The sequence below is a fragment of the Equus caballus genome, chromosome 26 (assembly GCF_041296265.1).
Source record: "Equus caballus isolate H_3958 breed thoroughbred chromosome 26, TB-T2T, whole genome shotgun sequence".
Lineage (NCBI taxonomy): Eukaryota > Metazoa > Chordata > Mammalia > Perissodactyla > Equidae > Equus > Equus caballus.
The window spans coordinates 39780658-39801071 of NC_091709.1; the positions used below are offsets into that span (position 1 = coordinate 39780658).

The 20414-nt window shown below is 40.9% G+C and overlaps 1 long non-coding RNA gene across 1 annotated transcript; it reads right to left on the reverse strand.

The window, feature by feature from the left end:
• Positions 1-329: 329 nt before the first annotated feature.
• LOC138920910 (uncharacterized) lies at positions 330-20380 on the reverse strand. The gene is made up of 3 exons (XR_011432913.1): positions 20097-20380; positions 5405-5581; positions 330-2367 (listed from the first exon to the last, which is right to left on the reverse strand). It is a non-coding gene; the product is annotated as an uncharacterized lncRNA (long non-coding RNA).
• Between the last annotated feature and the right edge of the window lie 34 nt (positions 20381-20414).

Consider the following 20414-nt stretch of genomic DNA (forward strand, 5'->3'; position numbering starts at 1 on the left):
CAAACAGATCATATCTTCCAGTAGATTTTTTCAGTGTGTTGAGGCATATTTGAAGTACACTAAACTGTATATATAAAGTTTACAATCTGATCAGTTTATGTACACATACACACAAACACACACACCTTTGAAACCGTCACTGTGATCAAGATGACAAACATTTCCATCTAAGGAAAGGCAGTGCTCAATACGGAGGACAGGCAACCCAAATATCTAATGTACACCTAATTTTGTAGACCTAAAAAATATAATAGAGTAAACTGAATAGAAAAACAAAAGGTATAATAAAAAACAGAATTTTCTGAAATAAAGGAAGACATAAATTTGTACATTAAAGAGTCTTTTATTATTCAGGACAAAAATAATAAAGAACTATAAGCTCCAAGTAAAATTATTGAAAGGCAAGGTTAATGGGAATATGGCAGAAATAAAATTATCTACTAAAGAAAAATCAGTCTAACTTCAGATTTCTCCTTAGCAATTTAATTTTATTAAATTGCTCAGCATGGCTTGATGAGCGGTGCTAGGTCTGTGCCCAGGATCCAAACTGCCAAAATCCTGGGCTGCTGAAGCAGAGCACACAAACTTAATCACTCAGCCACAAGGCCAGCTCCAGAAATTTTAAATGAAAGAAGAAAAATGGAACAATGACTACTGGAGACTTTGTTTGAAGGGTACTCTATGATCCAATTTTCCATACTCGGCCAAGTTATCATTCACATGACAAGGCAACAGAAAGAGGTTATCCAATTGTCAGGAATTCGTGAACTATATCATTCATATTGTCTTCTCTAAAATGTACTTGATGGCAGCCAACATCATACCAAATGGTAGACAGACTGAGTTGTTTTCCCTGAGATTGAGAATGAGGCAAGGATACTCACGTTTGACACTTCTATTCAACATGATTCTGGAGGTTACAAACATTGCAATAAGGCAAGAAAAAGGAATAAAAGCCATAAAGATAAGAAGCAACAAAGTATGATTACCACCCTTTGTATTTTCTAAAGTTTTACATAAATGGAACCATACAGTATTTACCTGGGGATGGAGGTGGAGAGAGAAATAGATTGCAAAGGGGCATGACTAAGCTTTTGGAGATGATGGAAATGTTTGTTATTTTGATTCCTCAAAAATAATATGGGTGGAATTTCCCTTTCCTTTGTTCTCGAGCACTATTTAAATCCTCCCCTTAGCATTTATTCTGGGAGGTTAATATTTTCTGTTCTCTGTTTAGATCTCCAGTTGCCTGAGGGTTTGGGAGGAGGAACAAGGCTGTGGGCAGCTGCATTCTGGAACCTCTGGCCCTGTGGTTTCTCTCTGAATTTGCTGATTCCATGGGAAACTGGATTGATGTCTTATCTTGTTCTGTGTACACGGGATTACCCTTGGACTTTAGTTGGTTCCTCTGCATTGGTGTGAGAAGTTGAGTGGGAGTGATGCCTTGCAACCTGGCTTGTAAGATTTTTATTTTGTATACTAGGACTTACTTTTATGTAACAGTTGCCACTTGTCTGCAGCCTCCAGACCTTCCCAGTTAGGAAAGGAGGGCCTCTACAAGGAGTTGACATTTGAGCAGAAGCATGAATGAAGGGAAGGAACAATACATTTGAAGATTTAGGAGGAGAGCATTCTAGGTAGAAGGAACAGTAGACAAAGAAGCCCAGAGCTTGGAGGAAGCTGGATGCTGCTCAGTTGAAAGCCTTTTCTCTAAGCCTTGCTGCACCTGCTGATCTGCAATGGAGGAACTGTTCTAAGTGAGGCTTTCCTGTCCTTCCCCAGCCCACCCATGCCTTCAGCTCCTTCAAGCCAGGGGACGTTGTGGGGAGAGGCAGATTCTTTCAGAATTCCCTTCTCTTCCTCTGATAACACTCACTCTGCTCACAAGCTGGGTGTTCGTGTGTGTGCTCCTGCTACATCCTTTCTCACTCCTATCTGGACCATGATCTTTGAAGTTTATAGTAACAGGTTGGGGCCTTTCATAATTTCAGCCTAACTGGAGTGTTCTTTCTCCTGGAACCCGGATATCAGTTGCCCTTTTGTCCTTTTGCTCCAGCCCAGACATAGAACTCAGTGCTTCTTCAGTTTCCCTCCAGACATTCCCAGTTGCCAGAAAGCATTAGTGGTTGTACAGATTTTACTGAAGGTTTGGTAGGGGACATAGGAGGGAGTTCTATCTTGCACTCCATTGGAAACCGCTGAAAAGTCCTCATCAGATGTTTGGTTCTCTAGGTCTCCCCTTCACTCGGTGCCATCACTTGGAGATTTCTCCTCTCTGTGCGCGGTCAGAGTAGAGCAGCAGGGCTGTTGCCATCCTTTCTGCCTCGCCTGGCTGCAGCCTCAGGCTGTGAGCTCCCCTTTTCCTCCCTGGTAACAGCCATAGAGAACCATCTACTATTATAGTTTTTAGAAATTGAGATGAAATTCATATAATATAAAATTAACCATTTGAAAACTTGTGGTAAGATAAAATTAACCATTTTAAAGTGTACAATTCAGTGTCATTGAGTACATTTACCATGTCGTATAGCCACCACATCTATCTAGTTCCAAAATATTTTAATCACCCCAAAAGAAAATCCCATACCCATCAAGCAATCACTCCCTGTTCTTCTCCACTCCCAGTCCCTGGGCACCACCAATCTGACTGGGCTGGTCCAGCAGGGAACACATATGGCACGTGCAGTCTATCCACACAATGGAATATTATGCAGCTATAAAAAGGAATGAAATTCTGATACATACCACAATGTGGATGAATCTTGAAGACATTATGCAATTTTGTATAAATTCAGCCATATAATGTGTGACCTTTTGTGTCTGGTGTCTTTCACTTAGCATGTTTTCTTTGAGGTTTATCCACATCAAAGCATGTATTCAGTACTGCATTCCTTTTTATGGCTGAGTATACTCCATTGTATGGATATACTGTATTTTGTTTATCCATTCATCTGTTGATGGACATTTGGGTTGTTTCCACCTTTTGGCTATTGTGAATAATGCTGCTATGAACGTTCATGTACGAGTGTCTGTTTTCAATTATTTGGGATATATACCTAGGAGTGGAATTGCTGGGTTGTTATTACATTTTAATTACAAGGATTTTCTACCGTTCAAAATGTGTTGGTAAAGTTCTTTTCTGTGGCTTCCTGTAGGATTCCCATCCATCCTTTCACACTTTCTCAATTCTCTAGTCTCACCTACTTGAAATTCTCCCTTAGAACTAGTCATGGACTCCAAGGTACACATTGTTAGGGTTTCTTAATCCCATAACACCTGGGCCCTCACACACTGTTCTGGTATTTCAGGAGTGGAAAAAGTAGGCAGCTGAAATGGAAAGAGTACATAAAAGACGGGGATTTCTCTGCCAATGTGGCCTGGCCAACATGGAAGGGCAAGAGAGACTGATGAAGCTGTATACTCTAGCTTCCAATGGAGCCTCAGCTGCCGCAGAGTGAGAGTTATTGCTATGAGACCCATGGCCCATGAGGGAGGGGGTCCTGTGGCCTTGGGGCTTTGGCAGAGGGGTCTGACCAGAGTGTCTGCTGTTCATAGAGAGTCACCCTGCCTGAGCAGCAAGGTGGAGTCTAGACAGACAGAACAGGCTGAAGACCCAGCTGCTACTTCTGGGGCTCCTAAACTTTCCTCCTCATCCTGCTGCCCTCACCCCTATGCCCCAACCCGCCCTACCCCCGACTTCATGCTCTAGTAAACCAGGTTAACTTTGGAGTGAATTAAACCCAAGCTCCAAAGGCAGCTTCTGGGCTGAGGGCTCTCCAATGAATGTTCTTTAGTTGTGTAGACTGCCAGGTGGTACAGGACCCAAGTTAATCTTAGTGCCCAGTTTTCTCATTTTGTGCCCTTTCCCTTCCTCTCTTAGGCACTTGAACTTGCTAAGGTAGCAGTCATTTACACCATAGTATGAATCAAAGCTGGTTTGCTAGCTTTCCAAGGCGGAATGTGTGCTTCCTGCTTTTCCCGCTTCTTCTCCAATTAAAATGCAGACCTATTTTTAACCCAGGGCTGTGCCAGGTCTTGCATATAGAATAGTGAAGGACATGGACAAAATCTCTGTCCTGAAGGACCTGGAGTCTAATGGAGGAGTCAAAAAGAATGTATTAACAAATTAATAAAACAATTACATATTCTAAGAAAGGCTGTGAGGGAAGTGGATGCTGTGCTGATTTTTTTCTGGGAAATTTTTTTCATCATTTTTAAAGATTATTCCCACTCACCCATCTTCTCTGTTCCTTTCAGGAACTCCTGTTCATCAGAGGTTTGACCTCCTATAATAATGCTCTATTTTTGTCTTCTAGTCCATGGTTCCCTTTTATTTGTATTTTAGTCTTTGTTATGCTCTGGAATATTTTCTCTATTTCCTGTTCCAATCCTTCTATTTAATTTTTAAAATTTATTTTATCTAAAACTTTTAAATATTCTATTTTTAAAAAAATTTAAGAGCCTTATCCATTTTCTGATTTTTCCAGAGCATTCTGTTTTTTATGGATGAAATAAGATCTTGAATTTCTCTGAGAATATAGAATAGAGATTTTAAAACATTCTCTTCTGTTCCCTCAACTATCTGTTTCCTCTACTGTCAGTTTTTCCTCCTTATCATTTCTTTCTTTCATGCTGAAGACTTTCCTCAAATGTCTTATGCTTCTTTGAAGCACAAAGCAATAAGGAAGCTGGCAGGGAGTGTCGTTGGTGTAAACAGGCCTTGTCAAAAGGAAGCCAGAGGGAGTATTTCAGAACTGTCCAGATTTGTTATGACCACTTTACCATTATGAAATTAACTTCTTTATCCCTGTTAATATTCTTTGCTCTGAAATCTACTTTGTCTGATATTAATTTAGTGTAGGGTAGAAAGAACATTTCCTCTACCCATTCTAGGTCCTTCTGGCTGGTCTAAGAAATAAATTGACATGAGACAGAATAACAGGAGAAAATAAAACAAAGCTTTATAACATGTATACATGGGAGAAGCCCAGGAAAACTGGGTCACTTGCCAAAATGGAGGAGGCTGTTACCTTAAATACTATCTTCAGCTAAAGACAAAGGAGGATGTTGGGCTGGGGGGAATCAGTTATGGGAGATTACCAAGAAAGCACAGTAAACAAGAATAAGGTTATTATGCAGATTTAAGTCCTTACCTTCCACATTGATAACAGTTTCCAGAGATAAGGTCATCCCCCTCTTCCTGGTACAGAGAGGGAGACCTCTTTACAAATGGAGATTTCCCTTACAAATGTAAATGTCTCTTACAAAGGGTAGCTTCTACTTCTAGGTGGTTTTCAGAGCTTTCCCCATGTCTTCAGTTTTTAAAAGTAACCAGCCCAAAATAATCCTTATGTCAAAGAGACACATTTTGGGGTGGCCAAGTCTGATCCCCTCATAGTCTTACCTTTGAAACTTTAAGAAGTTTCACAGTCCTTTGAAACTTTAAGAAGTTTCATAGCCCAGAAGCTGAGATGGTAGATTGTTCCATCTCACTGAATACATTTCTTAGTCCTGATAATAGATCAGTCCAGTTAAATTCATTTTGGAAAACAGTGATGCAGGTGGACTCCCAAAGCTAGGCCTATATTGTGGAAGCAAGCAGTCATGTATTTAATAAGAAGCATTTCTATGGAAACAAAAAGAAAAACAAGGTTAATGGTTGAAGCAAATTATAAACTAGTTTCTGAGCCCAGGAGACAATCAGTCAAGATCTCTAGATGTCAAGATTGAAGCATCTTTGGCAGTTTGAAATGTCTCTGATGATGTCATCAGTGTTCAGGTATCCTTCTGAGTGGCTTACACAGCAACAGGCATGCTATCGTGGTGATTTTTACAAAGTTTATATGAAGTTATCCAGCTTCAGTTTTCAGGGCTTCAGGAATAAGGGTGGTTTCAGTTCTCATTGACTTCAAATAAAAATGATGGAAAAAATTGAAAATGTTAGTTTGGAGATTCGTAGCCAGATATTTCAGGAGACTAGAAGAATTCAGGATCTAGTCCAGTTTACAGTAGAAAACAAAAACCTCAAAGACAATTAACAGAGCTAGGATCCAATATCCACAAATATGCACTATAGTTTTTACTGAAATATAATTTTTCTCTCTAAAATCACCCTCATTTTTACCAAAGATAGCCAAGTTAAGACTAACTGGTTTGTAAAGTAAGTCTAGTTTCAATAAATTTGGCCAAATTATTACATAACTACAGCAAGAATAGCAATTGATCATAAAGGCTTTTTAAAATCTGCTTTGCTGGAACTTTTTATAAGGAATCTCAGATTGAACTTTAAATGATTCTTGAGGCCAGGAAAGCCAAGCCAAGGACTTTGTCATCAGATTTTCCTGTAATACCTATAGATTTGGGTGAATTTCTCTCTTCTCAAGGTCCTCAAAATATTGAAGTTCCAGGCTCCTGCCAGATAAGTGACGTTTTTTACTTATCTGGTAAGGTTGTTGGGAACCCTGTAAACAAGGTGCCAGGCCAATATTTCCAAGTGGCTTTATTTCATAAAGTCCAATCTTTGTTTCTCAAAAGCTGTCTGGTCATATTTGAGTCTATCCATGTTTCTTTCAAATATGACCTTCCAGTGAAAGCTTTGTTAACATAACCAACATTTCTAATTGTGTCCTGTTATTGAACTTATGAAAATAACTATATTGCCATGAAAATAACAATACTTACTAAGAGTTTCCAAATCCTGGAGGGATCAAGTAGGGATAAAAAGGTAAATGTCTCAATTCTGTTTACAAAATTATAATTTTTCAAATTGCTATAAATCATAGTTAGCTTAAGAGAAAAGAGAAAAAGTTTTCCTTAAATCTGAAAAAAAAAAACCATTTAAAAAATCAGCAATATTTTAAATGAAAAGTCATAAAAATTAAAATCATCTTCATCAGTTCATTCAGTCACATGTAATCAACTTTTGATTTTTATCTTTTGTTAACAGTTTCATGAAGTAATCAGTTTCTCTGTTAGAGTTCCGTAATTTTTATACAGTTCAGTTTTATGATTTGAAGCTTTATCAGAAACCTGTATTTCAGAGTAAGTGTCAGAGTCCTTCCATGAATCTCTTTAAAGGTGAAACATATTTGCAAAAGCATCAGAGTAAAACAATAAGTGTCTGTAAACGATGAAAGACAAAAATGACAATTGACAAAGAAACTTGGTTATTTCTGTGACATACATTTCAAGATAACTGGGATTATGACTGATAATTTTTAAAACACTTACATAAATAACATTTACCCACATAATACCACCTAAGAAGTTTTACCATGACTTATTTGACAATGCTTCCCAAGTAATTTAACAGAACAAATAAGCCTAATTAGTTTAGTATCTTCTTTATTAGGGAGAGAGGGGACAAATTTCCTTGAGTAGTCACAGGGCTAGTTGGAAATTGTCTAAGTTTCTTTTCCTTTTTTTAAAGTCAAAACACTTTAATTTTGAGAGAATTTCCTAAAAAATATCAAAAAGTTTTAAAGCATTTGGTCAATATGAAACAATGCCTAGTTACCCATTCAATCAAAGTGACAACAGAAACACTTGAAAAAAAAACCTTAATAGAGGGACCTCAGCTTTTTGAACATAGGAAATTATTTTAACAAAACATAGTTTCTCTATCTTTTAGGTAGACTTACTCAAAGATAAAGAAAAACATTTTATAACCTCTTTATTAACAACAGACCAAAAGTTCAAGAAAATTACCCTTTTAAGAGAGAGAAGACCAAATTCTAATTTTGCACCAGCTTACTTTTGACATTAAAACTCATTTACTTAATTAAATTCATTTCAATCTTAGCCAACTTGATCATATACAAAACTTTTTTCTCGAGGTTTCTCTTTCACAAACCTTCTATTCCTGTGTTTGTTTGTTTGTTTGTTTGTTTACACATTCAGAATTTATCCCATGCCTTCTTTCTTCTTTAGGACAAATTTATCTTTCTTAACCAAACAAAGAAAAATATTTCCATTCTTTATACCTTCTTTACTGAGATAATATATATACTTTCCTTGAATACAAGGAAATTTTAGTAGCTTTAATTTTTAGTAGCTTTAATCACATATTAGAATTTTTAACCCTTAGAAACCTTAATTTCCAAGTAAAAACTATGTAAGTGTGGGGGATTGGAATTGGCCACCCCAAGATATGTTTCTTTGGCATGAGGATTATTTTGGGCTGGTTACTTTTAAAAACTGCAGACATGAGAGAAACTCTGAAAAGTAGAAGCTACCCTTTGTAAGAGACATTTACATTTGTAAGGGAAATCTCCATCTGTAAAGGTGTCTCCTTCTCTGTACCAGGAAGAAAGGAAGATGACCTTATCTCTAAAAACTCTCATCAAGGCAAGGACTTAAATCTACATAATAACCTTACTCTTGTTTACTGTGCTTCTCTGGTAATCTCCCATAACTGACTCCCCTCACCTTCAACATCCTCCTTTGTAACTGAAGATTGTATTTAAGACGGAAACCTCTGCCATTTTGGCAAGTTACTCAGTTTTCTTGGGCCTCTCCCATGTATACATGTTATAAAGTTTTGCTTAATTTTCTCCTGTTATTTTGTCTCATGTGAATTTAATTCATAGCCCAGCCAGAAGGACCTAGAGTGGGTAGAGGAAATGGCATCCTCCCCTACAAAAGCAATTATAAACTTTCTTTTACATTAGCATTCTGTGGCTTGACAAATTCATAAACACCTTTCATAATTTTTAGAAATATGTTACTTTATAGTATGATCTTTTAATAAAACACAGGACATGTTTACCAATAGACCCAAACACCTTTTAGTTTCTCTGTAATAAGAATTCAAAAGTAGGTAAACCTATATTTAATAATCAGTGTCTAATATTTTATCTTATTTGGAAATGATCTAGATACTCAATGAATTTTTATCATTTAAAATAATCTAGCAAAATGTCAAGGTTTCAGTTATCAAAGAGATTTTGGAAGTTATTAAATGTGTCATAAAATATAATTATTGCTAAAAGTTTAAACTCTTATCTCATTTACATCTAAATCATTGGTTCCCAACAATTATGTTTAGATTACTCATGAAAACTTCATGAGACATTAGACAAAAATTATCATTCTAAGCTATTTTTGCTGACAAATTTGTAACAGGGATGACATGAGCTTATTTGACGAGTAAACCCAGGCTGCATGTCTACATCATATCCAATGTTGATAACTTTAAGGACATGTCTATTTTAATCAAACCAACAAACTCAAACAAGCTTTCATTCACCAAAGCGTATTTCATATCCTGTTAACTTGAGAGACATTTGGGTTAGTTTCTATTATATTTAAAAATAATTTGTGTAAGTGATTACTTTAAGCCAATTAAACAGAGTTCTTAATTTTGACCATACCATCTGGAGGTAAAATATCACACATATATGACATATATATAGACACACATGAACTCACAGGTAGACACAGACAGAGACCTTACAGCTTCTTAAATTTTTGTTATGATTCCAGTGTAACATAAAACTCACTAGTTGGTGAGAAACATTTGCATTTCAAAGGATGGCTCTCAGGTCCTAGAGAAGATGGGAGCAGAAACTCTACATCACAAAGACACAGAGAAAGCAGTCAAGTTTTCTTCAGGATGGAGTTTCTGGGGCATATTTGCCTTATTAGTTTATAATGTCTGAATCTTTTCTCTCAATCAGTATCTAGGAGCATTTTGAGAGAAACAGGGGAGGTTTGGGGATTGGCAAAGGAACTTTGAACTGCTTTCTAGAGTCATACCTCTGGCCTTGCAGAAATTTGCAAGACAAAGATGGTTGCTTCCAGTTCCCCAAAGAACTGGATTACAGTCTGAATGACAAAAAGAGCTGACCCACCCCTCCAGTTACACTCTTCCAATTGCCTCTTTATATTAGGGACATTTTTAACTTAAGAGGTGAATCAAAAGATTTCTATGTTCTAAAACTTTCAGGACAATATATCACACCTTTAAAGTCTGCACAAAGCATTTAATAAAGGTCCTTTTTTTCTAAGTGTACAATTTAACCCTAGACCAATTTACCTTAGGTGGTGGTGGGGATTTTATTATCTTTTTATTAGCACCTGATATTAGCCTCTAATTTTTATCTCATAAGGTGTGGGCTCAGGCAACCCTACTGACTTTCCTTTGGTATGTTTAATTACCATTGTCTGAAAGGCAGATTTATATGCTGTCTTACAGTCAGGCAGGGGAAATGTTCCCCAGTGAGACACAATGTCTATCCCTACAATACAATCTACTATACAATCAGGCAAAAAGATACAATCACTTCACATAAAGCCCATAATAGATGTCAGTTTCCTACAAAACTTCATCTGAATTCCATCAACTCTTATACCTCTAATCATAGCTTCCATTAGGACTTTATCAATAGGTCTTGGTCTTATAATTTTGGACAAGGGAAGTATTCCCAGTCAGACATTTTAAAACATACTCAGGCAAAGTTGATATAACCTCTTTATGTAAAATTTGCTCAAACATTCCAACCTTTGTAATCTTATCAACACTTTTACGTTTCCTCAATTTAGTTGTAACCTGAGTCAGAGTCTTAAGGGTAGTCATTTTTTGTCTTTTTTTCTTTCCTTTTTTAATTTGGCCTTTTCATAGGTACCAATAAAAATTATGATGAGAGCTCTCAAAATTTTTTTTTCCAATTTAGAAGTTTTTCCAATTTAAATGACCCATCGTCTGACCACACTGAGGAGTAGGCTCTTAACAGTAACTCATACAATAAGCTTACCCATGAATGCAAGAGGCATCCCCAAAAGAGATCCAGAAAGTTCACTCCCAAAAATAGTCTAAGAAAGCAAAGGCCATCCTTGCACAACAAACAGCGAAGGTTGAGATGACAAAGGCCTCTTATGGAGGTGATTGGGACCCCTTATGACAGACTTCTTTGAGAGCTGACACAGCCGGACAAGGAGAATGAGTCCTGGAACCCCAGTCTACTAGACTGCCTGCCAAGATGCGTGCTGGTACATGATCCTCCAGAGGGCAGAGATCAGAAAGGTCACAAAGCCAAGTTCTCAAGACAAAGAATAAGACAAAAGAAAATCCTCATCTGATGTGCACATTAACAGCTTTAGCTAAGCTGTGGGTCTCTTGGAGCCAGAATGATACCTAGGAGGGAGGTGCCTCGGGGTTGGGGAATGTGTGTGGTATTACAGAGTACCTCATTGTTGCGTGGACATTTTCTTAGAGTTGGCAGGGGACCTGTGTCATCTACCCCATTCCATGACCCAACTCATCCCTTTGTGGGAGACTTCTTGAGGTGACAAGCACCCTAATGGCTCTTACCTGCTCAACCCATGCCCACCAAATCTGCAGCCTTTTTGGCTTCCAAGATGCCCTTAGCAACAGCTTCCACTTCATGCACATATTCCCAGACAACAAGCTTATAGATGCCTGCATCTTGCCCTATGGTTTTTCCTTTTTATGACAAATAAAAAAACAGAGATGAGGAAAAACAGTGACTATCTCTGGGAGTAAAAGGATGAATTAACCAATGAGTACTCGACCAAATTTCCTAGAGTCTCTGAGTCCAAGAAGCTAGCTTCATCAATATTGCCTCCTGCTAATCTAGATTTAGAAAAGGAAAAAAATCCCTCACCACTCTTGCTTCCAATGGACCCTGCAGACAGAGATCCAGGAGACTGATGAGGTAAGAACGTTTACCTCCTGCTGGCTCTTGTCAGGGGTCCAGGATCTCTCAGCTTGCAGTAGTCCAGGAGTGACCAGCATCCAGCCAGTGAAGTTTTATCCCATCCTCATCACCAAACTGTAGGGGAGGAAGAACATTTCCTCTACCCTCTAGGTCCTTCTGGCTGGTCTAAGAAATAAATTGACATGAGACAGAATAACAGGAGAAAATAAAACAAAGCTTTATAACATGTATACACGGGAGAAACCCAGGAAAACTGAGCCGCTTTCCCAAATGGCAGAGGCTGTTACCTTAAATACTATCTTCAGCTAAAGACAAAGGAGGATGTTGGTGGGGGGCCGGGGAATCAGTTATAGGAGATTACCAGGAAAGCACAGTAAATAAGAATATGGTTATTATGCAGATTTAAGTCCTTGCCTTCCACACTGATAAGAGTTTTTAGGGATAAGGTCATCCCCTCTTCCTGGTATAGAAAGGGAGACATCTTTACAAATGGAGATTCCCCTTACAAATGTAAATGTCTCTTACAAAGGGTAGCTTCTACTTCTACTTGGTTTTCAGAACTTTTCTCATGTCTGCCATTTTTAAAAGTAAGCAGCCCAAAATAATCCTTGTGCCAAAAGAGACACATTTTGCAGTGGCCAATTGTGATCTCCCACAATAGACAATCCATCTGTTTTTTTTTAATTAGTGTTAACCTTGTACATTTTTTCCATCCTTTTACTTTTAACTTGTTTTGTCTTTATTTTTAAAGTGGATTTCTCTGTAGGCATTGTATAGTTGAATCTTGCTTTTTTATCCTGTTTGACAATCTCTATTTTTTAAATTGAGGTATTTAGACTATTTACATTTAATAAGATTATTGACATGGTTAGGTTTACATGAAGAGGATGTAATTCTAATTTATGCAGCTAATAACAAAGTTTCAAGATATGGGAAGTACAAAGTTACAGAACTGCAAGGAGAAATAGACGGATCCTCAATTTACAGTCAGAGATTTCAATACTCCTCTTTCAATGACTGGTAGACTGGGTCCGGCCCCACGGCCGAGTGGTTAAGTTCATATGCTCCGCTTTGGTGGCCCAGGGTTTCGCCAGTTTGAATCCTGGGCACAGACATGGCACTGCTCATCAGGCCATGTTGAGGTGGCGTCCCACATGCCACAACTAGAAGGACCCACAACTAAAATGTACAACTATATACTGGGGGGATTTGGGGAGAAAAAGCAAAAAAGAAAAAAAGAAGAAGAAGATTGGCAACGGTTGTTAGCTCAGGTGCCAATCTTTAAAAAAAAAAAAAAAACTGGTAGACCAAATAGAAAAATCAGGAAGGATACCAAAGAATTGAACAACACAGGACAGAGAGAATTAGTCAAGGAGGTAGTCTAGAGAAGTCTGGAGGGGTTGGGACCCCAATTTGTGTGAAGAAGGTTTTTCAAGGGGAGAGGAATAGAGAGAGCAGGAGAAGATGGGAATAGACTCAAGTAAGCGTGAGAATTCGGAGATAAGAGAGAGGAAGTTTAAAGCCTTTTCTTTAAATATAAATGGAAGGCCTTTGCTTTCATTAAAAGAATTTCGTGCACGAAAGAGCAGATATGTAGATGCTTTAGAGCACCGGAATCGTACTTCAGAGCTTCTCCCCAAAGACCCTGGTTTCACCCTAACCCTGACCACATTTGGACCCTGTAGGGGAATGCATCTCTCTCTGTTGTCTATTTTTGAGTCTTTTGGCGAAATGAAGTTCAACCTCCACTTGGGAAAGGGGTGAACTCTTGGGCACCATACGAAATGCATCACCCTACATTCTCTCCTCCCTTTTAGCCTGCATCAAGTCCCCTGCCCTGTAGTGGAGTTTCCGATAGTGGAGGGGCCTGTGGTGCCAGGAGGTCTTATTTTCCACACAGTGTGGTCCTGGGAAGGTCTGTACCAATGGAGTTTTTAAATAAACTAAGTCATCTGTAAAATATATAGGAGGAGTTGTATATCTAAAGAGATTCCATGGTGGCATTCTTATGTAAAGCACAAAGCCAAGCATTCTATTACAAGTCACTTGTTGGGGAACTACTATGTGCATGGCAGTGGGAATGAAAAAGTGACTAGAGCAGAAACATTCACCATCTGGTGGGGAAAAGAGATGAGCACAGGGTGAGCTGTAGAGAAAACAAAAACAGAAACAAAATAGCCCAGTTGTAAGTGTCCACCTGGATAAATGATCATAGAATGAATACACCTATATAACCACCACCCATGTCAGGAGAGGGGACATTCCCAGCAACCAGAAGTCCTCCCAGTGCCCCCTCCCAATTACCAAAGGAATGGTACCAATCTATGCTCCCTCTCCTGGGAATGCAAGTTGTAGCTGCTTCACCTCTTTGTCAACACTTGATATTGTCAATCTTTCAAATTTTCGCCATTCTAGTAGGCGTGTAGTAGTACCTCCTTGTGGTTTTAATCAGAACCAGAATGGATTTAAAAAAATGAAGGCATGTGATATTCTTACACCTGGGCATTATGAAGTAATTCATAACCATTGCAAAGCTGAATTATGAATTTCTTAACAGAAGTATCTATGGAGCTTTGGATGGGAAAAGAGGCTACTCCTCCTCCTGAGAGGGTTGTCTGGGGAGAGGGCTGGGAATCAGGTGCTGGCCGGGTCCAAAGACCCCCAAGTGTAGCACTTGGGGCTCCCCATTCCCACACCCTCTTCACTGTCCTGGGCCCCGGCTGCCTCCAACTTGTGCTCACCAAGGTCACGGTGAGCTCCTACCCAAGGCAGGAACCAGCTTCCCCGGCCACCTGCTGAAGCCACTAGACCAAAACTCTCCTATGTTTTCCTGGCTGTTAAATCCTGCCTTCTTGCTATTTATTATGCTGGATGGGAAATCTATGCAAATGCTTTATTTTGGAAAAATGCCTGAGATGACTTAAAAAATCCCAGACCTCCCCAGAGTTGGAGGCAGCTGATGCTCCTGGCAGGAGCTGGTAGGCTGCCCTGGTGGGATGGAGAGCTTGAGCCGTCAATCATTTACCTAGCAGGGATGGCAGGGTGATGAGCTTTTAAACAGAAAGCCCCTCGTGAGAAAGGAATTAAAGTGTATCTTGTGCTGGGCTTTCCTGGGCGAAGCTGGTGGAGCAAGAGGCGTGAGGGGGATGCGGGTGATCTCCCCCTGGGGGCTGGGCCCTCCCAGATTTATGGGGCGACCTCACTGGACTTTCCCAAGCAGGAAATAGGCTGTTTGCTAATGCCTTCCCCCTGCCACCCACACCTGCACAAGCCAGTTGGTAGTATTTTAAAATAATTTACTAGAATGAAATTTCTGTCTTTTCCTTTGGATTGTTGCCCAGTAATTGGCTTTGTGCTTTTTGATTCAAGAAATGGCTTCAAATACACAGGACCTCAGATTTCAATCTCTCTCTCTTTCTCTGTCTCACACACACACACACACCCCTGTGTCTTTTCTTAGGTGATAAAGGGGTGAGGATACAACAAGAGATGTGGGGTGGGTTTTTTTTTCAGTCCTCGAAGTCTTGGGCAAACCTGTTTCACTCACTTGTCCTTCCCCGCCGGGGCTTCTCTGCTTGCTCCTCCTCTCCCCATAGTGACTGTTAAGATACAGAACATTGTCAATTCTAATTTCATTTGTCTAAAATTGACGTTTCCTACAGAAGAAATATGCAATGGGTTTGCCTTTGCTCTTGGCCTGACTTGGTTTAGCAAAGCCCCTCCCAGGGACTCCACCTCCTTCCCTCATCGTCCTCCCTGTGGAATGTGCAGATGACAGCCTGTGGTACCTGGACTGAAACCCATGACTGGGTGTCTGAGCCTGGTGCTCCTCTGGCCTCTGCAGGGAACTCCCTTAACTGTTTATAACAGTTGGGAATACTGCCTTTGGGAGCACTGGATGCATTCCCCTCAGGGCATTGAGACGGCTCTTACTGTGCAAACATCAAACATTCTAGGTTTATCATTGTATTCATTGGACAAATTGGGGAAGGGACGCCGAGAATTAATGATGGACCCAGGATTCTGCTGTCTTCGGGAATGGTGCCCAGCTCCACCCTGCTGTTCCGGTGTCCTCAGCCACGCCCAGACACACACACACATAACGCCCTCCGGGGGGTCCTCAGGTAGCTCTTGGGGCTTATTTCAATGACCTATCACGTATGTGCAAAAGATAATCTGAATTTCTGGTTTCATGAACATCTTGTCATGTGAAGGGGCCTGAAGTATATCTTCAAGTCAACTGAGCAAATTTCTTTACTTTTTTTTTTGGTATATCAGCCCTTGTGACTATCACTACTGGAAATCATAAATATTTTCACATAAAATTACAGTTGTTGCAAATTTCTTAAAATATCATTTATACTTATTACTGCTTTGAAATTGCAGTATTTATTAGATCCCTTCCTGGGTATTGTCATTTAGTGCATTAATAAAGGAGCGTAAATATTACTATGCCATACTTTTAAAATATTTTTATAACATATTTCAATATAATTGGTTTCCCTTTGAAATCTTATTGATCTCTTGTCTTTCTGTTTAAGAGTACTAATCTGAGGTGGAATCCATAATCACAAACTGCTCTAGGGGTGCACAGCACCAAACCTGGAGAGGGGACCCTGTTCTGTTATCCAGGGACGAATCTGTAACCAGGTCGGCCCTAATGTTTATGCAGAAAGAGCAGGGACAGGCATCTTTTTCTTAAGGGCTATTGCAACCTCTGAACTGGAAACCAGAATTTTCTAATTTCCGTGTGAGTGTTCTCCACACCAGGCAGTTTGCTCCTTCTGTTTGGCAGTCCTCAGCAAGTTCCTTTACTTTTTCTAAGCCCAGCTTCCTCCTCTGTGAAATGAAGCCCATCACAGTGCCTAAGGCCTACGTTACTGTGAAGACTGACAGAGGTAAACACTGCTGCTTGCTCCCTTCTCCTTAGCTTCCAGAATATCCCTCTTTTTGGTTCTCCTCGCTCACTGGGCGTTCCTCATCTGGCTGCTTTGTGGATGTCCCTCGTTCTCACAGCCCCTGAATGTGAATTGCTCTGCAGCTCAGCTCTCGGCCTCTGATTCCTCATCTATGTTCACTTCCAATGGATCCTTTCTAGCTGTGGGCTCAAATAACATTCCTGGCTGACGGGTCCCCAATTGATCTCTCCCTCATCTCCAGCTTCATATATCTATGAACCCACTTGACATTGCCACTTGAGGCAAACTCAGACCAAACATATGTAAAACGAACTTAACCTACTTTATTAGATGAACATCTTTTCTTTCCAGAATCTTCTTCCTTTCAGAAAATAGTAACCCCATTCTTCCAGTTGATCCAGCCCCAAATCTTGGCATCATCCTTCAAGCCTCTTTCTTTCACACTCCACAACCAAGCTATCGGAAAATCCTACCAGCTCTGCCTTCAGGCACATCCTGATCTCTTCTGCTGCCTGATCCACACCCACATCTCTGGCCCCGCTGTCACCATTTATGCTGTTCTCTCTGCCTGGCAGTGAGAAAGCAAGGAGGGACCAAGGCAGGGAGAAGCAAGATGGCATGGTGGCCAAGCGTGGGACTTTGAGGCCAGGCACGTAGGCTACAAATCCTGGCTCCGTCTTCAGTTTACTACTGTTAAGTAATGGACTGTTATTAGTTGTCAAATTATTTCCATTTAAGGCAACAGTGGCTGACGTGAAAGCAGGGTTCTCTGGGCAATTTCAGGGGCCATTGATTTCACAAAGTTAAACCCACAAAAGAAATTAGGGTGTGTTATCTAAGAGGGGACATTCGGGTACTCTAAATATGGGAGAAGAGTGGCTCCATCTCAGGAAGTGGCTTCCCAGAGACTGGGCCTGGGACAAAGGTTATTTCTCTCCAGGGTTCTGTAGGGTGGAAGGTTCCAGTGCCTACTCATACAGAGGGCCAGGGAGGGACTGGGACATGACATGGATGGGCCACGGCCTGGGAGGAGCAATGGGAGGCCCTTTATTAGTACTGGGGCCCTGAGACCTCCTAAGTGCAGGAGGAAGAACCAGAAGACATGGCTGGCTTTAGACAGCTCTGTAGCAGAGCCAAATTTGATCTGATTTAGAGAAGCAAAGAAATATAGCATTTGTTATCCCATGAGGGTCATGGTGTAATTTATATCCATAACAACGGTTTCCTGGAAAACATCAGAGTCTCACGCATGTGTCTTTTTCATTCTGAAATTTGGGGTTATATGGTGTACCTCCTCAAGGAGACCATACTTTTTGTCAAAACAACCTTGGTTAAGACTGCCTAGTCCTTAGGATTTGGGCAGAAACAGGCATCTACCTGATGGCCTTGGCGGTAATGTTGCAAAAGAGGGGATCAAAGGACCTGAGGCTGTTGTCTCAGGAGTGACAAGAGCAAAGAGCAAGAGGAGACTGGGAATTGTGTTCTTAGAGTTACTTGAGGGAGGGAATCAAGGTCTTATTCGGATCAACTTCTCTGCTTTCTAAGGGCATTCAAACTCAGACCTCGGGGTCTGATATCATGTTTCATCTAGTCCAGTGAGAACCCAGTTAACAGAAGCTCTGTGGAGGGATGGTTCTGGAAAGAATCCAATTTGATCATGAAATAATTCTCTTAATTATTTGGAAACAGTCTGGACCTAAAAGTAATTAGACTATAGGTCATGCCTCTACTTGAGTTCATGTATTGCCCCCTGCTTACCTGTCTGGCTTTGAATCCTGCCTCTTTTACCCACTAGCTCTGTGATCCTGGGCAAGTAACTTAATCTCTATGTGCTTTAATTTCCTCCTTTGTAAAATGAGGTTAAGAATAGCATTTATCTCACTGGGTCTCACCTATCTCATTGGACCGAGTTAGTGTGCCTGGCAGGTAGGAAGTGCTCAATAAATGGCGATCACTATCATTAGTAGTTTTTCACCTAAGTAGGAGACAGGGACATCTTTTATTTTAGAAATAACGGAATTAAGAGGAAGAGTTTGAAAAAAAGCTACTTTATCTTTTCTTTAATTTGTAATAGGCCTATTAACTAGAGTAACTTCACTAAACACATCCTAGATGGTGCCCATCAAGGTATGATTCTGCTTTTAGAAGATTTTATTTCTCTTCTTTATTGGTTCAGATTTATTTATTTATTTTTAAAAGATTTTATTTTTTTCCTTTTTCTCCCCAAAGCCCCCCGGTACATAGTTGTGTATATTCTTCGTTGTGGGTCCTTCTAGTTGTGGCATGTGGGACGCTGCCTCAGCGTGGTTTGATGAGCAGCGCCATGTCCGCGCCCAGGATTCAAACCAACGAAACACTGGGCCGCCTGCAGTGGAGCACGCGAACTTAACCACTCGGCCACGGGGCCAGCCCCCAGATTTACCTATTTTTTATAATTTAAAGAGTAGGTTTGAATTTCTTGTTTCATCATAAATAAATCATGACCTCTCTGATCTAAATCCTTAGCCAAATGGAATGGCACATCTCAACCCTCTTAGCTTCACTGTGGTCAAATAAAGGCTAAAATGCACAGCATCCCCTCGTCCCAAACAAAGGTGGCATCTGTTGCTTGGGATCTAGAGGTCAGCAGAAAATAGAAAGGAAATTGTGTGTAGGACTGTTCCTTAAACTCCCACTTTTTAATGTTGCTAGATGGTTTTCATGTTGCTAGATCTCACCAAAGGTGTAGTTTAGTAAGTGTAACAGGTGAAGCCTACAGAATCAGAAGAGGGTCGCTCAGTGCACACTGGTTACTGGCGAAAGCCTCTGCCTGCAGGAGAAGCATGTGGCGGCTGGGTTTCCCACCACCATCTCGACGGCCTGGTCTGAGAGCCTGGAGGACCCCATCAGGAGGAAGCATGAAGTCAGGGCAGCATAAAGTGACCTACAGCCTTGTGGATCCAGGGGTGCTGGGCTGTGACCCCCCGGCCTCCTAACCCTTCTCTAGAAGCCTCTTCTTCTGCCTCCCTCGTCCTGGGGTCTGGGCCTCACCAGGCCACGCCAGCAAGCCTGGCCCGCTGGATCCATGTCTGCCACTGACCCACGGTGACTCTTTTCCTTGCAGACAGTGATGGCTGGAGCCCTGGTGGCCTTACTCCAAGACCCATCGAGAATGGAGGGATTTTGTGTAACAGCCGCTCTGTGAGTCAGTCTCAGGCTCAGTCCTCCACAGAGCAGGGTATTTGCCCCCAAGTTCAGAGCCTGAGGTTCAGGACAAAGGCAGGAGCAGGACACCATGAGAGCACATCACGGGCAAGACTGTGAAATGGACGGATATAGCACAGGACCAAGCTCCCTGGGCTAGTGGTGGGCTGTGGGTGTGTGAGACCACTTACAGCTCTCTGATCGTGTGACTTAGATCACAGCCAGAGAGCATCATCAGTGTTCTTAAAGTGTGGACATCATCCAGCCCTCCCAGCCCATCTTTCCAGCTAAAGGAACAGTCGACAGACTCTCCTACCTGCTCAGTTGGCAGCTGCCATCATGTCCTGTCCCGAGACAAGAAGGCAGTGACGTCCTGCCTCGGCCCACCGGAGCGAGCAGTGCTTCCAACTGGGCTTCCTGCCAATGCCTGGAGAGTCAAGCCACCAGGCACGGTCCGCGTCGTCTTTTTTTTCTTCTGACTTTTGCTTTCTTGCTAGTGAGAGCCTACAGCTCAGTGGCAGAAAATGACATTGTTTCTACTTTCTGATTTATGGCAATTATCTTTTTCCCAAGGAAGCCCTGTACGTCCGCCCTGCCTCTGGCTTTAAGCCAGGATACCACAACTGTGTTTAGT